We start from the raw sequence: 18372 nt of genomic DNA, 5'->3' as shown, positions 1-18372 counted from the left end.
TTAGTGGCAGCCAGCACCCGCTATCACCCCATGAGAAGAGAACCAGTCTATACAAGCCCAGTGCAGCGTATCTGCAGATTAGTGGCAGCCAGCACCTGCTATCACCTCATGAGAAGAGAACCAGTCTATACAAGCCCGGTGCAGCATATCTGCAGATTAGTGGCAGCCAGCACCCGCTATCACCCCATGAGAAGAGAACCAGTCTATACAAGCCCAGTGCAGCATATCTGCAGATTAGTGGCAGCCAGCACCCGCTATCACCCCATGAGAAGAGAACCTGTCTATACAAGCCCGGTGCAGCGTATCTGCAGATTAGTGGCAGCCAGCACCCGCTATCACCTCATGAGAAGAGAACCAGTCTATACAAGCCCAGTGCAGCATATCTGCAGATTAGTAGCAGCCAGCACCTGCTATCACCCCATGAGAAGAGAACCAGTCTATACAAGCCCGGTGCAGCCTATCTGCAGATTAGTGGCAGCCAGCACCGGCTATCACCTCATGAGAAGAGAACCAGTCTATGCAAGCCCGGTGCAGCATATCTGCAGATTAGTGGCAGCCAGCACCCGCTATCACTCCATGAGAAGAGAACCAGTCTATACAAGCCCGGTGCAGCGTATCTGCAGATTAGTGGCAGCCAGCACCCGCTATCACCTCATGAGAAGAGAACCTGTCTATACAAGCCCAGTGCAGCATATCTGCAGATTAGTGGCAGCCAGCACCCGCTATCACCCCATGAGAAGAGAACCTGTCTATGCAAGCCCGGTGCAGCATATCTGCAGATTAGTGGCAGCCAACACCCCGCTATCACCCCATGAGAAGAGAACCTGTCTATACAAGCCCGGTGCAGCATACCTGCAGATTAGTGGCAGCCAGCACCCGCTATCACCCCATGAGAAGAGAACCTGTCTATACAAGCCCAGTGCAGCATATCTGCAGATTAGTGGCAGCCAGCACCCGCTATCACCCCATGAGAAGAGAACCTGTCTATACAAGCCTGGTGCAGCATATCTGCAGATTAGTGGCAGCCAGCACCCCGCTATCACCCCATGAGAAGAGAACCAGTCTATGCAAGTCCGGTGCAGCATATCTGCAATTTTCCTTCTGTCCTGTGCAAGAGTTCAGGTCCACTTTAACCTTACAGGGCAGTGCCTTTGTGTAGATGGTGCTTTTGAGCAAAGGCCCAGGTTCAAATCTCACCCGAGACACTATCTGCATGAAGTTTGTATGGGTTTCTTCTCATATCCCAAACATACTGGTACATTGTGGCTGAGAGAGCCATAAACGACACATATTTTAAAATGTATTTCCCTGAGAGCCATACAATATGTTTGAAACTGGGACAGTGCGCATGCGCAGCAGAGGGCTCACGTCCCTGTTGCCATGGTGATGTGTACACAGTTGCTCCGCCAGGCAGCAGATCTGTCAGACACGTCTTCAGCTTCTCTTTGGTTTCAGCAACATCAGCAATTTCCCTGAGAGCCAGACAGGAGAAATACCGACTAACAGCTTGTACAATTAGCTAGCTGGCTTGGGGTTTGGTTCACTTTGTAGGATGAGATCACTGCACTTTGGTCCAATAGGCTGCCTGTCAAGTGACAGGCCGCCTATCGGGCCAATCAAAGTGCGGGGATCTCGTCCTACAAAATCACTGGACCTGACAGGGTCCAGGGTGGGGCAATTGGAGCAGCCGTTAGTTTTTTTTTTGGGGGGGGGGGGGAGCGTGAGTAAGCCACATCTGGCTCCCAAGCCATAGGTTCCCTACCCCTGACCTAGTGGATGAATCGGGAGCCCCAGTGGAGAAGCGGACAGCAGTGGTGGCTGTCACATCGGATGCCATGGGCGTGGCACAGCAGCTGACGATGCCCGGAGTGCCATCATGCAGCGCAGAAGTGAGTTAAGGGGCAATCTACGGGGACCAGTGGCTGAGGACCCTTCAATCAAGATTTAAATAAGAAGAAGAAAAAAAGAAAGAAGTGACAGTAATCTATTGCTTCACATATCTGATCGATACACTTTCAGGCAATTAGTCTGATTGGTGATTGGACGTGTTGGAAAATTTCTAAAGCCTCATCTACATGGTACAATTTTCTGTCAGATCGGATCTATTACTTAATTTTCAACCAGTCCAATCAGATTGCGTTCGATTTTGCAATAGATTTTGGGTACTTATCAAAGCAAAATCTATCGTGAAATTAATCTGAAACACATTGGACATCTACACACGATGCAATTTCTTATTAGAGCTATCTAATAGATCCGTCTATCTGATGGAAAATTGTACCGTGTAGATGAGGCTTACTGGGGCAAGAAATTGGGTGGAGCAGGAGCGCTGGAGCATAGACGACTCATCGAGAGCGTTGCACTCCATCGAATATTACGTTGCTTGCAATTGATCGATGCTCGATAGATTTCTGCTGAGATTTATAGAAACTGAGCTCACAGTGTATGGTCCATATCAGCGGTGCTATTTTTGCCTTGATTTTATTTTCCCACGACTGGAAACTTTTTCTACAAACTAAAATTAGCTAAACAATGTGTAACGGCGTGCGGGGATCGCGACTGTCCTGTCGGATCACTGAATGACGATCGTTGTGATCCCCGTTGACTGCCGCGGATATTTTACCATGACCGTTTAAATAATAGTTCCAACGATCATGGTCAAATATTGAGTCGTCATTTCCCAATTTTCGGATTGGAAAGCCGCCAGTGGCAAAGCTATTTTAGGGGTGTTTCACATTGGGGGCGATCGAGGAGGTTTTCTCTGCGATTGCCGATCAGCAAAACACTAATGCCATGTCTACCTATGGGAGCATTCACACTGCAGCGTTGCAAGCCCAAATCGCTGCATGTACATGTCAAGAACGATCACACCGCGACTGGTTTCCGGAACGAGAATCGCAAATGAAATTGTCATGGAATTATTGTGAAAAAAAAAAAAACGCAAGACCCAAACGCTGGCGATTTTTCAGTGTAACATAGCCTTGAAAGGCCTGGCTATCTATAACCCCCACATTCTCTGCTAGGAGTAGTGATTGTACGTTGCTTTAGGCTGCTTTCACAGTGGGAGGTTGCAGGAGCACGTTAGAGCAGCCTGTAACGCAGCCCAACGCACAGCAATGAAAAATCAATGGGCTGTTCACAGTGCCCACGTTGCGTTACATTGTAACGCTTCACGTCAAGACAACGTCCTGCATGCAGTACTTTATACGCGGCTAAGCCGCGTTAGACTGTTTGCACATGCTCAGTAGGGTTTTTTTCATTTTATGGGCGGAGAGGAGGCTGGAAGAGGCCGCTACGTAGCCAGGCACATGGCTACTTGACATTCACTGCACTTGCAGTGTTTACATCCTGGAGCGGCCGCGGATTGGCTGGTGGGACCACGTGATGCGGAGAGCTCCGCTCACGTGGTCTCCGCAGTGCCTCCGACAGAGCAGGCGCACCAAGAGCTGCTTGTAACGCGGCTCTTGGTAGCGTCCTGCTCCAACACCACCAGGCGTTGCGTTAGGGGCGTGTTATGTGCTCTATAACTTCCCCAAAACGCAACGTCCTGGTGTGTAAGTAGCCTTATTGTATTATGTCACTGCAGATGTTAACAGATGCAAAGCAGCAGCAATATCACCTAGGCAACAGGTTCCAGAGGGCTGCAAACCACACAAACACATGAACAATATGTACTGATCGTTACATACAGCCGTAGTTTCACTTTCGTACTTAAAGAGAATCTGTACTCTGAAATTCTTACAATAAAAAGCATACCATTCTATTCATTATGTGCTCCTGGTCCCCTCTGTGCTGTTTCTGCCATTCTCTGCTGCAAACCTGGCTTGTAATTGCCAGTTTTAGGCAGTGTTTACAAACAAACTAACCAGCTTCTAATAGGCTCAGCTAAGCAGAGTGTGTTAGTCACACAGAGCCTGCAGGGGGTGTGTACAGCTTCTAGCTAATCACAAGCAGCCCTGCACATTCCAGTCTGACTGCCTCAGCCTGACTGTGCCGACTATAGAGAGAAGATTAGATCATATAACAGAGATAACACAGCTACTGTGCAATTAGGAAAAGCTGCAGTAAGCCAGACCACATTAGAAAAGGCATAGGAACTTATAGCATAGAAGAAATAAAGATAAACAATTTGTTACAGAGTCTCTTTAAAGAGACACTGAAGCGGGACTAAATCTCGCTTCAGGTCTTATATATAGCAGGGGCACGTGTGCCCCTGCTAAAACGCCGCTATCCCGCGGCTTAACGGGGGTCCCTTCACCCCCAACCCACCCCCCCCGCAAAAGTTGGTCGTAAAATGGTCGCTGGGAATCTTCTTCCTGGAGGCAGGGCTAACGGCTGCAGCCCTGCCTCCCAGCGCGTCTATCAGCGGCGCATCGCCGCCTCTCTCCCGCCCCTCTCAGTGAAGGAAGACTGAGAGGGGCGGGGGAGAGGCGGAGATACGCGTCTGACAGACGCGCATGGGGCAGGGCTGCGGCGGTTAGCCCTGCCCCAACCAGGAAGCGCTCCCCCGCTGCACGGAGGGCGTTTGGGGGGACAGGGACCCCCGTTAAGCCGCGCTATAGCGGAGTTTTAGCAGGGGCACGCATGCCCCTGCTAGCTATGAGGTCTGAAGCGAGATCTATTCTCGCTTCAGACTCTCTTTAAACAACTAAAAAAAAAAAACACACACCTTTACAAGTGTACAGAATTTTTTTTTTTTCTTTTTTAAAGGACAAGTGAAGTGAGAGGAATATGGAAGCTGCCATATTTTATTTCCTTTTAAACAGTACCAGTTGCCTGGCAGCCCTGCTGATCTGTTTGGCTGCAGTAGTGTCTGACTCACACCAGAAACAAGCATGCAGCTAATCTTGTCAGTTCTGACAATGTCAAACGCCTGATCTGCCGCATGCTTATTCAGGGTCTGTGGCTAAACGTATTAGAGGCAGAGGATCAGCAGGGCAGCCAGGCAACTGGTATTGCTTAAAAGGGAATAAATATGGAAGCCTCCATATGCCTCTCACTTCAGTTATCCTTTAGGGCTCTTTTCCATGAGCAGTTGAACTTTGTGCTCAGCAAGCAGTTACCAGACAGACGTAAGCAGTTACCAGGCAGCAACAAGCAGTTACCAGGCAGCAGTGAGCAGTTGTGAGAGTTTTATGCTGGGGATACACGGTACGTTTCTGTACCGTGCATCGACCAGCTGATCCGGCCAGCTGATAATATTCAACTGGCCTGATCATGCCGCTCGACCCGCGCCTGCTAGATTCCCGCCGGCGGACACGAGCGGCAAGGAAGCTGATAAGGAAGCGCCGGCGGGGACGAGCGGCAATCGATCCGCGCGCACGCGCGAGGATGCGCTGGCTCGAGCCGGCGCATAAAACGAGCCGTGTATTCACAGCATTAAGGCATTTCACTGCCTATCAGCAGTCTATGGAAAAGAGGCCTCTTTCACAGTGCGACGTTAAAGCAACATTTAACGCAGAATAACTCACAGCAATCAAAAATCAATGCCCCATTCACAGTGCACACGTTGCAATGGTATCTAACGCTGCACGTTAAGTGAAAGTACTGCATGCTGTGCGTTATACACGTTATTAGCTGCGTTGGACTGTTTGCACATGCTCAGTAATGACCTGGAAGCATACTTTTCATTACCTGTATGCTCTACTGTATGCGACCGTAACGGGGCATTAAGTTGCGTTGCGACTTTTTTGGGGGGCATTGCGGTGTAATTTGCGTTGCAGCTTTAACGTCGCCTCAAAACGCAACATCCTACTGTGAAAGAGGCCCTAGTGAATCAACCCCAAAACATGCTGGGTTTGACTGATCCACTTCCAAGCTGTATAAAATGAACATTAACTTATCATACAATTTGCATCAACTCAGAACTGCTTACATCTCATTTACCAGCACTACCTCACATTCAAAAAATAAATGTTGAGGGAATTCTCCCCTCGGGACACCAGGAAGGAAACTGTCAGAGAGTGACAAGGGGGGAAAAACAGGACTCCTGAGGCGGCCATAAGACAGTCACACGTTTATGACTCCTCTGTGAATAATATCCCCAGCATGCCTCAGTCTGGCAGCATCAGCAGGGAGAGAGAAGCCATACAGCTATGAGCTCATACCAACACAACTATATTAACTGTATACAGGCATTGATTCTTAAAGAGAACCCGAGGTGTGTTTAACCTCCCTGGCGGTAAGCCCGTGCTGAGCACGGGCTATGCCGCCGGGAGGCACCGCTCAGGTCCCGCTGGGCCGATTTGCATAATTTTTTTTGCTGCACGCAGCTAGCACTTTGTTAGCTGCGTGCAGTGTCCGATCGCCGCCGCTACCCGCCGATCCGCCGCTATACGCGTCGCCGCAGCTGCCCCCCCTCCCAGACCCCGTGCGCTGCCTGGCCAATCAGTGCCAGGCAGCGCCGTGGGTTGGATCGGAGTCCCCTTTGACGTCACGACGTCGATGACGTCGGTGACGTCATCCCGCCCCGTCGCCATGGCGACGGGGGAAGCCCTCCAAGAGATCCCGTTCTTTGAACGGGATCTCTTGATCTCCGATCGCCGGCGACGATCGGAGGGGCTGGGGGGATGCCGCCGAGCAGCGGCTATCATGTAGCGAGACCTCGTCTCGCTACATGAAAAAAAAAAAAATTAAAAAAAAAAAAAAAACTTATTTGCTGCCCCCTGGCGGATTTTTACAAACCGCCAGGAGGGTTAAAGAATGTTATCTGCATACAGAGGCTAGATCTGCCTATACAGCCCAGCCTCTGTTGCTATCCCAAACCCCCCTAAGGTCCCCCTGCACTCCGCAATCCCTCATAAATCACAGCCATGCTGTGAGGCTGTGTTTACATCTGTGTCAGTCTCAGCTGCTCCCCCGCCTCCTGCATAGCTCCGGTCCCTGCCCCCGTCCCTTCCCTCCAATCAGCAGGGAGGGAAGGGATGCAGGCGGGGACTGGAGTTCTGCAGGAGGCGGGGAGAGCAGCAGACTGACACTATAGAGATAAACACAGCCAGCTCTGACAAGCTGTTTGTCAGCAGCACGGCTGTGATTTATGAGGGATTGCAGAGTGCAGGGGGACCTTAGGGGGGTTTGGGATAGCAACAGAGGCTGGGCTGTATAGGCAGATCCAGCCTCTGTATGCAGATAATATTCTTCAAACCCACCTCGGGTTCTCTTTAAAGAGGAACTCCAGTGAAAATTATGTAATAGAAAGTTCTTAATGTTTACAATAATTATGTATAAATGATTTAGTCAGTGTTTGCCCATTGTAAAAGCTTTCCTCTCCCCGATTTACATTCTGACATTTATCACATGATGACATTTTTACTGTTGGCAGGTGATGTCACTGGAAGGAGATGCTGCTTGCTTTTTTTTGGCAGTTAGAAACAGCTGTTATTTCCCACAATGCAACAAGGCTCCCACAGTGTGATGTCAGCACCATGGCACTGACATCACACTGTTGGAGGGATTTCGCCACAACAACAGCCATACAGAGCCCCCTAATGATCTGATTGTGAAAAAGAAGAGATTTCTCATGGGAAAGGGGGTATCAGCTACTGATTGGGATGAAGGTCAATTCTTGGTTACGGTTTCTCTTAAGAAAGCTTATTAGCTGAAATCTCACCATTTTTCTCTTGGGGCTTCTACCAGCCTCCCGCAGTACTCCAGTTCCCCGCCATGAGTCAGTTTAGTTTTTGTGCAACCGTCCTAGATCACGCTCCAGTCGCCTTCCCGCGCAGTACGAGATTTTCTCCTACTGCGCATGCGCAGGACGCTGTCACAGGGAGGCTGCAGAGGGCCGGTAGAAGCCCAAGGTAAGTGAAACACTTTTTTTTTTAGCTATCAGTTTAGGCTCACTTTAAAGGATAACTGTAATGAGAGGGATATGGAGGCTGCCCTATTTATTTCCAATTACGCAACACTGGTTACCTGGCTATCCTGCTGATCCTCTGCCTCTAATACTATTAGCCATAGCCCCTGAACCAGCATGCAGCAGATCAAGCGTTTGACATTATTGTCAGATCTGACAAGATTAGCTGCATGCTTGTTTTTGGTGTTATTCAGACACTACTGCAGCCAAATAGACCAGCAGGGCTGCCAGGCGACTGGTATTGTTTAACAGGAAATACATTTGGCAGCTTCCACATCCTTCTCACTTCAGTTGTCCTTTAAGTTAGCCAACAAATGGTATCATCCTGATTCAAGACTTCTTGCTTTCACTGCTGGCTGACACGGTACAACACTCTACTGCTACCACTAAAATAATTCCCAAAATAATCGCTCACTGCTGGTGAAAAAATTAGCAATGATCACTGTATAGACAAATATATAACTGTGCAGTTGTATGGAAAGGCGAGGGGGGTGAGTGGAAGGCACCCTACTGTGGGTGTGCAGTCCGATCATTTATTTTAGTACAACAGTAAACTGCAATGCAAATTTGCGGATATGGTACGTTGACAGATTAATTTGGCCGCTGCAGCTCCAAACTCAGGCTTTTGACAGCATGGGATGAGTGTTGACGAATCGACCAAACTCCAGATACTGACGCCGGGTTGCAGCTATTATGTAGTTATTATGAAACAGGGTTAGAGGTTAGTGTTAGGCATAGCTATAGGAGGGTTAGTGTTAGGTGAAAGGGTTAGAGGTTAAGATTAGGTGTAGGAGGGTTAGTGTTAGGGGACAGCATTAGAGATTAGGCATAGTTATAGGAAGGTTATTGTTAGGGGAAAGGGTTAGAGGTTAGGTTTAGGCATAGCTATGGCAGGGTTAGAGTTAGTGTTAGGCATAGCTATAGGAGGGTAGGTGTAAGGTGACAAGGTTAGAGGTTAGGCATAGCTGTAGATGAGTTAGTGTAAGGTGACGGGGTTAGAGGTTAGGCATAGCTATAGGAGGGTTAGTGTTAGGTGAAAGGGTTAGAGGTTAAGATTAGGTGTAGGAGGGTTAGTGTTAGGGGACAGCTTTAGAGATTAGGCATAGTTATAGGAAGGTTATTGTTAGGGGAAAGGGTTAGAGGTTAGGTTTAGGCATAGCTATGGCAGGGTTAGAGTTAGTGTTAGGCATAGCTATAGGAGGGTAAGTGTAAGGTGACAAGGTTAGAGGTTAGGCATAGCTGTAGATTAGTTAGTGTAAGGTGACGGGGTTAGAGGTTAGGCATAGCTATAGGAGGGTTAGTGTTAGGGGACAGGGTTAGAGGTTCATGTTAGGGGACAGGTTAGGTTACCATAGCAAAGCCATTATTGGAATATCATTAGCAATATTCAAAATAACCTGAACACTGGCACACAAATAAATGTCAGAAGAAAACTGTACTCACACCAGATTTTCACGACCAATCATATCGGGCAATGGAAATCTTGCATGTATATGGTTGCAGTGGTTGGTCGGTCAGAGGGCACCTGAATGCCCATCCCCCATCTCTAGGCACAATCCCAGCCCTTCTCACCACTATCCATACAAACACCAGCAATAAAGAACTTCCCAGAATTAATAAAGCAGAGTGAATGTTTACAGACAGCAGGAAGCCTCAGGCAAGGCCCAGAATGCTTTGCAATAAGCTGTATTTACCTGATTCCATGGAAGGATGGGCTGCCTCTGCTCTCTGCCTCTGCTGAGCTCCTCTATTAGTTATAATGTTACATATTATTCACAACAATACTACTCAGCACACCACTCACTTCCGGCTCTGCAGAAACATGGGAATTCCCACCTCCTGCTGATTGGCCCATCCAGGCAGGGGCGTGGGTACGCTGTCAGTCAGCGAGGAGACACGCCCACAGGCTTGCTCTGCCACTCACCCAAATTCGGGGCTGGGCTGTCAGTCAGCCAGGAGGCACGCCCACAAGCTGTCTCGGCGTCTGGTGCAGCGCTGGGCTGTTGTGCGCATGCGCAGTACCTGGGATTCTGCATGGTGGAAACAGTGTTGCTGCGTTTGTCATCAGAGTCTTGCAGTCCAGAGTCACCAGAAATACCCGAGACCCGGTGATTCATGTCACGTGCAGGGAGTACCTGTCACTTTCAGTTACTTCTGATAATCCCAGCTCTGGTGGAGAGGAGTGACGTGCTATGACGTCATGGCAGTGTTGCTGCAAATTGTATGCTGTCTGCAAATGTGTAAATCCAATTAGCATTTCATAGGGGCGTTGCTAGCCCCAAAGATCAGTGGCAAGTGCCCCAGATCTATTTTGGGGTGCCGTGCCACAGATGTCACCCAGGCAGAGTCAGCTGTGGTGGTGCCTCAATGGTGGGCATGCTGGGAGCAGTGGTGCATTAATCGGGGTATGCTGGGTGCTGTGGTACCTCTATGGGGGCATGCTGGGAGTTGTGGTGCCATGCTGGCGCTGTGATGCCTTTAGGGGGGCATGCAGGGAGCTGTGGTTTTTCTATGAGGGCATGCTGGGAGTTGTGGTGCCTCAATGGCAGGCCTGTGGGAGCATGGGAGGGGCTCCACTAGAAGATCAGGGAATGCTATGGGGGGAGTGCCAGACAAACTGGTAGCAGGGCAGCCCACCTAGGAGAAGGCCAGACCAGCCAGCACAGAAGCCAAGTACCACTGCCTATTTATGTGATATTCTGCAATTGTTTTATTAATGGAGAGGGGGCTTCATACAACATTTTGCTGGGCAGGCGTACTTAGACCGCTGTTAAGTTTATGTAAATTTGGCTCCACCCATGACCACACCCATTTTCTGGCTGGAATGCCCAAATATGCCCCAGATCTCTTAGGATCCTAGCAATGTTCCCAACGTCACCTGTGATGCCCCAACGGATGATCCACCATGGCGGATCAACTCGGCAGAGGGCATACTACCCAACTGCCCCTTTTTTGAGGGACAGTCCCTCTTTGGGAACCCAATAGCCTCTGTCCCTCTTTTTTTTCTTGTCTGTCTTTCAGTACTGATGTACCTATCAGTGAAAATATATATACATACATATATATACATATATATATACATACATATATATATATATATACATACATACATATATATATATATATATATATATATATATACATAATGAATCTAGGTCCAGCAGGACATGGATTCAACATCCTGATGAATCGCGCGTCCCTGCCGATACCGCCGCGTGTGCTTGTGCGCGTTCCCGCTGCTGCACACAGTTCCCATTCATCCATCTACAGTAAGTTCCTGTGATCAATGATCACCAGCAGTCATTAATAAAAGTGAAAGTAAAACATAAACGCATTACTTCCTCTGTGTACTGTGCAGTACATAGGAGGAATAAACGGGGGGGGGGGGGGGAGGCAGCATCTGGTGGCCAAATGGTAAATATCACCCTAACACATTTAAAGGATACCCGAACTGAAATGTGACATAATGAGATAGACATGTGTATGTACAGTGCCTAGCACACAAATAAGTATGCGGTGCTCCTTTTTTTTCTTTCTCTGCCTGAAAGAGTTAAATATAAGGTATGCAAGTGGCTGACTCAGTCCTGACTCAGACAGGAAGTGACTACAGTGTGACCCTCACTGATAAGAAATTCCAACTATAAAACACTTTCCTAGCAGAAAATGGTTTCCGAGTGCAAGAAAGAGGTAAAAAAGGGGAATTTCTTATCAGTGAGGGTCACACTGTAGTCACTTCCTGTCTGAGTCAGGATTGAGTCAGCCACTTACCTGATATTTAACTCAGGCAGAGAAAGAAAAAAAGGAACACAGCATAGTTATTTGTGTGCTAGGCACTGTACATACACATGTCTATCTCATCATGTCACATTTCAGTTTGGGTATCCTTTAATAAAAATACATAAATCACCCATTAAAATTAACCCCTTGACTCCCCCACAGTTACCAATATAAAACAGTTGTATGTTAAAAGTTACATTAAAAAAATGCATAAATAGTTACCTTAGGGACTAAACTTTTTTTTAATAAGTATATCATGAGGGTATATTACTTTTATTTTTGCAAGTAATGGCTTGCAATTAGTGACGGATGCAAATCTGAAAAAGTACACCTTTATTTCCAAATATAATATTGTCGCAATACATAGTACTAGAGACCTCATTTAAAGGTTGTTATAACGGGGGCAAATAGACAAATAAAATCAAGCTATAGATCATGTGATGAGTATTGATAAAGTTATTGGCGGATGAAAGCAAAAGCGCTGAAAATTGCTTTAATCCATAAGGGGAAAAACACTCAATGGTGACCTAGTTATTTAAATGATACATTTGAAAATTAAAAAAATAAATCAGATTTACTTTACTGGGGCTTCCTCCAGCCCCTGGAAGCCTATGTGTCCCTCGCCATAGCTCCGCCCCAAGGCAGTCTCCCAGGGGGTCCTCTTTATAGCAGTTGATGACTCGGCCAGATCAGCTGCCCCTGTGTACTTTACATTGCAGAAACGCTAATCGCTAACGCTCAAAAATGCTGCATGTCCTGGGTTTTGTGATTTGGTCATTGCAATTGCTCCAGTGGAATTTGGCCCATCTATTAACATTAGCTGAGCGTTTAGGCTGCTTTCACAGTAAGATGTTACAGGTGCACATTAGTGCAGCCTGTAACGCAGCCCACCGCATAGCAATGAAAAATCAATGGGCTGTTCACAGTGCCCACGTTGTGTTACATTGTAATGCTTCACGTTCTTTCAAAGTGCTGCATGCTGTGGGTTCTACGCGGCTAAGGCCTCGTTCACATCAGGGCCGTTTCTGTGCGCTTTCCACAGCGCACTGCCCTGTGCGTTCAGCAAGGTATTGATTTTTCCATGTAACTAAATGTAGCTGGTTCACATCTATGCGCTGCGCTGAGCAGCGTTACAGAAACGTAGTGTTGCAGGCATTTCTGTGCGTTGAGCTGGAAAGCGCACAGCAATGCAAGTGAATGGGTCCGCTTTTTTAGCGCATAGAAGCGCGTACAAGCGCATAGAAGCGCATGCGTTTTTTACCCCTAATTGGAGAAAAAAATACATTTACATACAAAAACAAAGTTTTATTGACAACTGCTGCTGCTACAGTAAGCAAAACGTGCTTTAAAGAAGCGCAGCGCAACGCACAGAAACGCGGACTAAAGCGCGCACAAGCGCATGCGTTTTTTACCATGCGCTTTAACACGTTTTTCAGCGCAGCAGATGTGAACGAGGCCTAAGCCGCGTTAGACTGTTTGCACATGCTCAGTAATATTGGAGGAGGATCTCTCTTCCTCCTCCTCCTCGGCCGGGCACATGGCTAATTAATATTCACTGCACGGTGTGACGTGCAGTGTTTACTTCCTGGGGCGCCGCTCTGTGCAGCGATTGGCCGGCAGGACCACGTGATGCCGCATGCGTCCAAGAGTACGCATCACGGCATCACAGGACGCATGAAGAGCCGCTTAACGCGGCTCGATCTGACGTCCAGCTTCTACCCCACTATGTGTTGCGTTAGGTGCACATTATGGGACCTTAACATAGCAATCTAACGTCTTAGTGGGAAAGAAGCCTTGGGGAAATTGCTAGCGGTCAGCCCTTAGGCCTCTTTTCCACATATTGTTGAACTGTGTGCTCAGCAAGCAGCTACCAGGCAGCAGTGAGCAGTTACCAGGCAGCAGTGAGCAGTTACCAGGCAGCAACGAGCAGTTACCAGGCAGCAGTGAGCAGTTGTGAAAGTTTGAGAGGCATTTCACTGCCTATCAACTGTTCACGGAAAAGAGGCCTTAGGAATGGTCAGTGAGATGCTAATAAGTTATGCATATATACGCAGCTTGGAAAATAAACCAATGAAATGAAGGGATGATCAACCAGGGTTTAAATTGATTGGGCCATTTTCAAACTGCATATACAGTTGTGTTCAAAATTATTCAATTTCGTTTCATCAGTCCACAGAACATTATCCCAAAACTTTTGTGGTAGTGTTCTGTGAACTGATGAAACAAAATTAGAACTGTTTGGGCCCATGGATCAACGCTATGTTTGGAGGAGGAAGAACAAGGCCTATGAAGAAAAGAACACCTTGCCTACTGTGAAGCATGGCGGGGGGTCAATCATGCTTTGGGGCTGTTTTGCGTCTGCAGGTACAGGGAAGTTTCAGCGTGTGCAAGGTACCATGAATTCTCTTCAGTACCAGGAGATATTGGATGAAAATGTGATGCAGTCCGTCACAAACCTGAGGCTTGGGAGACGTTGGACCTTTCAACAGGACAATGATCCCAATCATACCTCCAAGTCCACTAGAGCATGGTTGCAGATTGAAGGCTGGAACATTTTGGAGTGGCCATTGCAGTCACCAGACTTAAATCTGATTGAGAACCTCTGGTGGGACTTAAAGAAAGCAGTTGCAGTGCGCAAGCCTAAGGATGTGACTGAACTGGAGGCTTTTGCCCATGAAGAACGGGCTAAGATAACCATAGATCGCTGCAAGACACTTGTGTCAAGCTATGCTTCACGTTTAAAAGCTGTTATAACTGGAAAAGGATGTTGTACTAAGTACTGAGAATGAATGTCACTTGGGTGTTGAATAAAACTGATAATGATGTGAGCACAGAAAAGACATTTTGTGGTTATTTTATTATAAATGCTATGTTATATTTGTCTGACTTACAAGTGCGTCTTTGCAGGGCCGAGCCTGGGCGGGTGCAAGGCACCCAGGCGCCTGCCTCTGAGAGGCGCCGCCCGGCCGCCACTCTCCCCCTGTGGCCGCCGCTCGCTCGCTCCCTCCCTCCCTCCCTCTAGCCGCCGGCGCCGCGTCAGACCTCGATCAGGCGGGCGGGCGCTAGGACCTAGCACGCCGCACTGATATGCGGAAGTGACATCACTTCCGCATATAGAGCGGGTGCGCCTGGCGCCTTCTTACTGGTCGGGTCGCCCGCTGATTGAGGTCTGAAGCTGCTGCAAGGTGAGGGGGGAGTGGCGGCGGCAGAGGCAGCAGCGGCGGGAGGGGAGGGTTGGGTGCGCTCCTGTCACTACCTAAACGGGGACCCTATACCACCTGGCTACCTATCCTGGGCACATATTACCCCCTGGCTACCTATCCTGGGCACATATTACCCCCTGGCTACCTATCCTGGGCACATATTACCCTCTGGCTACCTATCCTGGGCACATATTACTCCCTGGCTACCTATCCTGGGCACATAATACCCCCTGGCTACCTATCCCGGGCACATATACCCCCTGGCTACCTATCCCGGGCACATATACCCCCTGGCTACCTATCCCGGGCACATATACCCCCTGGCTACCTATCCCGGGCACATATACCCCCTGGCTACCTATCCCGGGCACATATACCCCCTGGCTACCTATCCCGGGCACATATACCCCCTGGCTACCTATCCCGGGCACATATACCCCCTGGCTACCTATCCCGGGCACATATACCCCCTGGCTACCTATCCCGGGCACATATACCCCCTGGCTACCTATCCCGGGCACATATACCCCCTGGCTACCTATCCCGGGCACATATACCCCCTGGCTACCTATCCCGGGCACATATACCCCCTTGGCTACCTATCCCGGGCACATATACCCCCTTGGCTACCTATCCCGGGCACATATACCCCCTGGCTACCTATCCCGGGCACATATACCCCCTGGCTACCTATCCCGGGCACATATACCCCCTGGCTACCTATCCCGGGCACATATACCCCCTGGCTACCTATCCCGGGCACATATACCCCCTGGCTACCTATCCCGGACACATATACCCCCTGGCTACATATCCTGGGGACACTGGCTGTTTGTCATTATGTGCATTTGCTGGTGAAAAGCAGTCTCTTGTTATGTTAATTTGCTGGTGAAAAGCAGTCTCTTGTTATGTGCATTTGCTGGTGAAAAGCAGTCTCTTGTTATGTGCATTTGCTGGTGAAAAGCAGTCTCTTGTTATGTGCATTTGCTGGTGAAAAGCAGTCTCTTGTTATGTGCATTTGCAGGTGAAAAGCAGTCTCTTGTTATGTGCATTTGCTGGTGAAAAGCAGTCTCTTGTTATGTGCATTTGCTGGTGAAAAGCAGTCTCTTGTTATGTGCATTTGCTGGTGAAAAGCAGTCTCTTGTTATGTGCATTTGCTGGTGAAAAGCAGTCTCTTGTTATGTGCATTTGCTGGTGAAAAGCAGTCTCTTGTTATGTGCATTTGCTGGTGAAAAGCAGTCTCTCGTTATGTGCATTTGCTGGTGAAAAGCAGTCTCTCGTTATGTGCATTTGCTGGTGAAAAGCAGTCTCTCGTTATGTGCATTTGCTGGTGAAAAGCAGTCTCTCGTTATGTGCATTTGCTGGTGAAAAGCAGTCTCTCGTTATGTGCATTTGCTGGTGAAAAGCAGTCTCTCGTTATGTGCATTTGCTGGTGAAAAGCAGTCTCTCGTTATGTGCATTTGCTGGTGAAAAGCAGTCTCTCGTTATGTGCATTTGCTGGTGAAAAGCAGTCTCTCGTTGTGTGCATTTACATGGGGAAAAGCAGTCTCTCGTTATGTGCATTTACATGGGGAAAAGCAGTCTCTTATGTGCATTTAGTGGGGAATTTTTGTCAGTAAAAATAATCTTTTGTCAGTAAATTTTTAGGTATTTGTCAGTAAAAAATAACGTGAAAGGTTGGCAACACTGGCAGGCTGTGTGGCGCAACGGGAAAGATACAGGCAGCCCACCTTGGGCTTGGCAGGGGGGAGGAGCCGACGTCAGCGAGCGAGAGTAGGGTGGCCGCAGGCAGCCATAAATACGCAGTGTGTGACTGCGTCGCACTCGCAGAGCCTCTCAGCCTGAGTCAGTCCAGAGACTAGCAGACTCGCAGGAAGCCAAAGCCAGCCAGGAGCAAGCCCATGGAAGAGGGGTAGGAATGGGGTATCACATGCATGCGTAAAGAGGTGGAAGGTGTGGGTGTGATTAGGAAGGACATGGGTGTGGTTATGTGGTTGGGCGTGGTTAATTTAACCACTCCCATAGGCGCCAGAGAAAATCTTGCACCCAGGTGCCAGGCACCCCAGGCTCACCCCTGCGTCTTTGATTTAATTGTTAACAAGATGACTAAAATGATCAAAATCAATGTCAAACTGGCCAAAACACTCCATTTCAGTTTGGGTTGAATAATTTTGAACACAACTGTATTTGCTTAAAAATGTGCATAATTTCAGAAGAATTTGCATTTTAACGATCATACCTAATGAAATGTAACATCTGTTGCAACTGATTGGTCCATTTCCAAGCTACATAAATTTGCATCAATATTGAATTATTGGCACCTTGTTGACCCCGTCTACTAGGGATAATCAATAAGATGCAAATATTTCCGAGTTCATGCAGATTTATGCCAATTTTTATGCAAATACATGTAGCTTGAAAATGGACCAATCAATTTAAAACTGGGTGGGATTCATTTTTTTAATCTGCCTATATTTGCATAAAAAATTCCATAATCCTGCATGAATTTACATCTCATTAATCATTCGTAATGTCTACAAGGAAGGCAGAATTCTTGAGAAGGAGGAAATCTGTATCTATTTTATTACATTTATGGGCAGCACGGTGGCGTAGTGGTTAGCTCTCTCGCCTTGCAGCGCTGGGTCCCTGGTTCGAATCCCAGCCAGGGCACTATCTGCAAAGAGTTTGTATGTTCTCTCCGTGTCTGCGTGGGTTTCCTCCGGGCACTCCGGTTTCCTCCCACATTCCAAAAACATACAGATAAGTTAATTGGCTCCCCCTAAAAATTGGCCCTAGACTACAGTACTTACACTACATAATATAGACATATGGCAATGGTAGGGATTAGATTGTGAGCTCCTTTGAGGGACAGTTAGTGACAAGACAATATATATATATATACACACTGTACAGCGCTGCGTAATATGTCGGCGCTATATAAATACTAAAAAATAATAATAATAAATAATAATTACAGTTTTACCTTCAATTCAAGAGACGTATTACACTGGCCCACCCAATCCCTCATCTAATATCTATCCCTATGGAAAACAAAAAATATACACAATTGCGGCTGCACTTGTTCTAATACAAGGATGAATGTAGCATAAACCTATTATAAATGACATCAGATAATCTGCTAAGAGAATGGATATGAAGAGAGCCTTACCCCATGCTGATAAGCCGGGCTGTCATCGTGGGTCTGTCTGCTGAATACACAGAAGTTTGAAGGTCTTGTTTGCAGCTATTTGCTCCGGGCTGAGGGGAAATCCCATCCTAGCTAAACCTGATCTGACAACCTGCGCTGGAGTTTCCAGGTTTACTCAGCTGATCTGCTCCGTCCAACAGGCTCTGCTACCCCATGTGAGCATTGTGGCTGCAGCAAAGATATGTGCAGGCTGTAAAGGTGCGTACACACACACTACCAGCGGCAACGATGGGTCTGCCGGACCCTCCCGCTGGGCGGTCTTTAGCCGACAGTAGTCTGTCGGCGGACTGATAGGGCTGGAACCCACAGGAGCGCTTTTGGCAGCACTG

At 47.9% G+C, this 18372-nt stretch overlaps 1 protein-coding gene across 3 annotated transcripts in view; it reads right to left on the bottom strand.

Annotated features, from left to right (window-relative positions):
• TNIP1 (TNFAIP3 interacting protein 1) overlaps positions 1 to 18022 on the bottom strand; it is a 167037-nt gene extending 149015 nt beyond the window's left edge. For 2 of the 3 annotated variants that reach the window (XM_068278376.1, XM_068278377.1), the window contains exon 1: positions 9550 to 9653. The gene's annotated coding sequence lies outside the window, so the exon portion shown is untranslated. Of the gene's footprint in view, positions 1 to 9549; positions 9654 to 18004 lie in introns of those variants that run through there. The other variant, XM_068278378.1, reaches the window with a different exon arrangement.
• Between the last annotated feature and the right edge of the window lie 350 nt (positions 18023 to 18372).

This window comes from Hyperolius riggenbachi, chromosome 3, assembly GCF_040937935.1.
Source record: "Hyperolius riggenbachi isolate aHypRig1 chromosome 3, aHypRig1.pri, whole genome shotgun sequence".
Lineage (NCBI taxonomy): Eukaryota > Metazoa > Chordata > Amphibia > Anura > Hyperoliidae > Hyperolius > Hyperolius riggenbachi.
The sequence above is the reverse complement of the archived record's forward strand: the minus strand, read 5'-3'. Positions and strand labels throughout refer to the sequence as shown.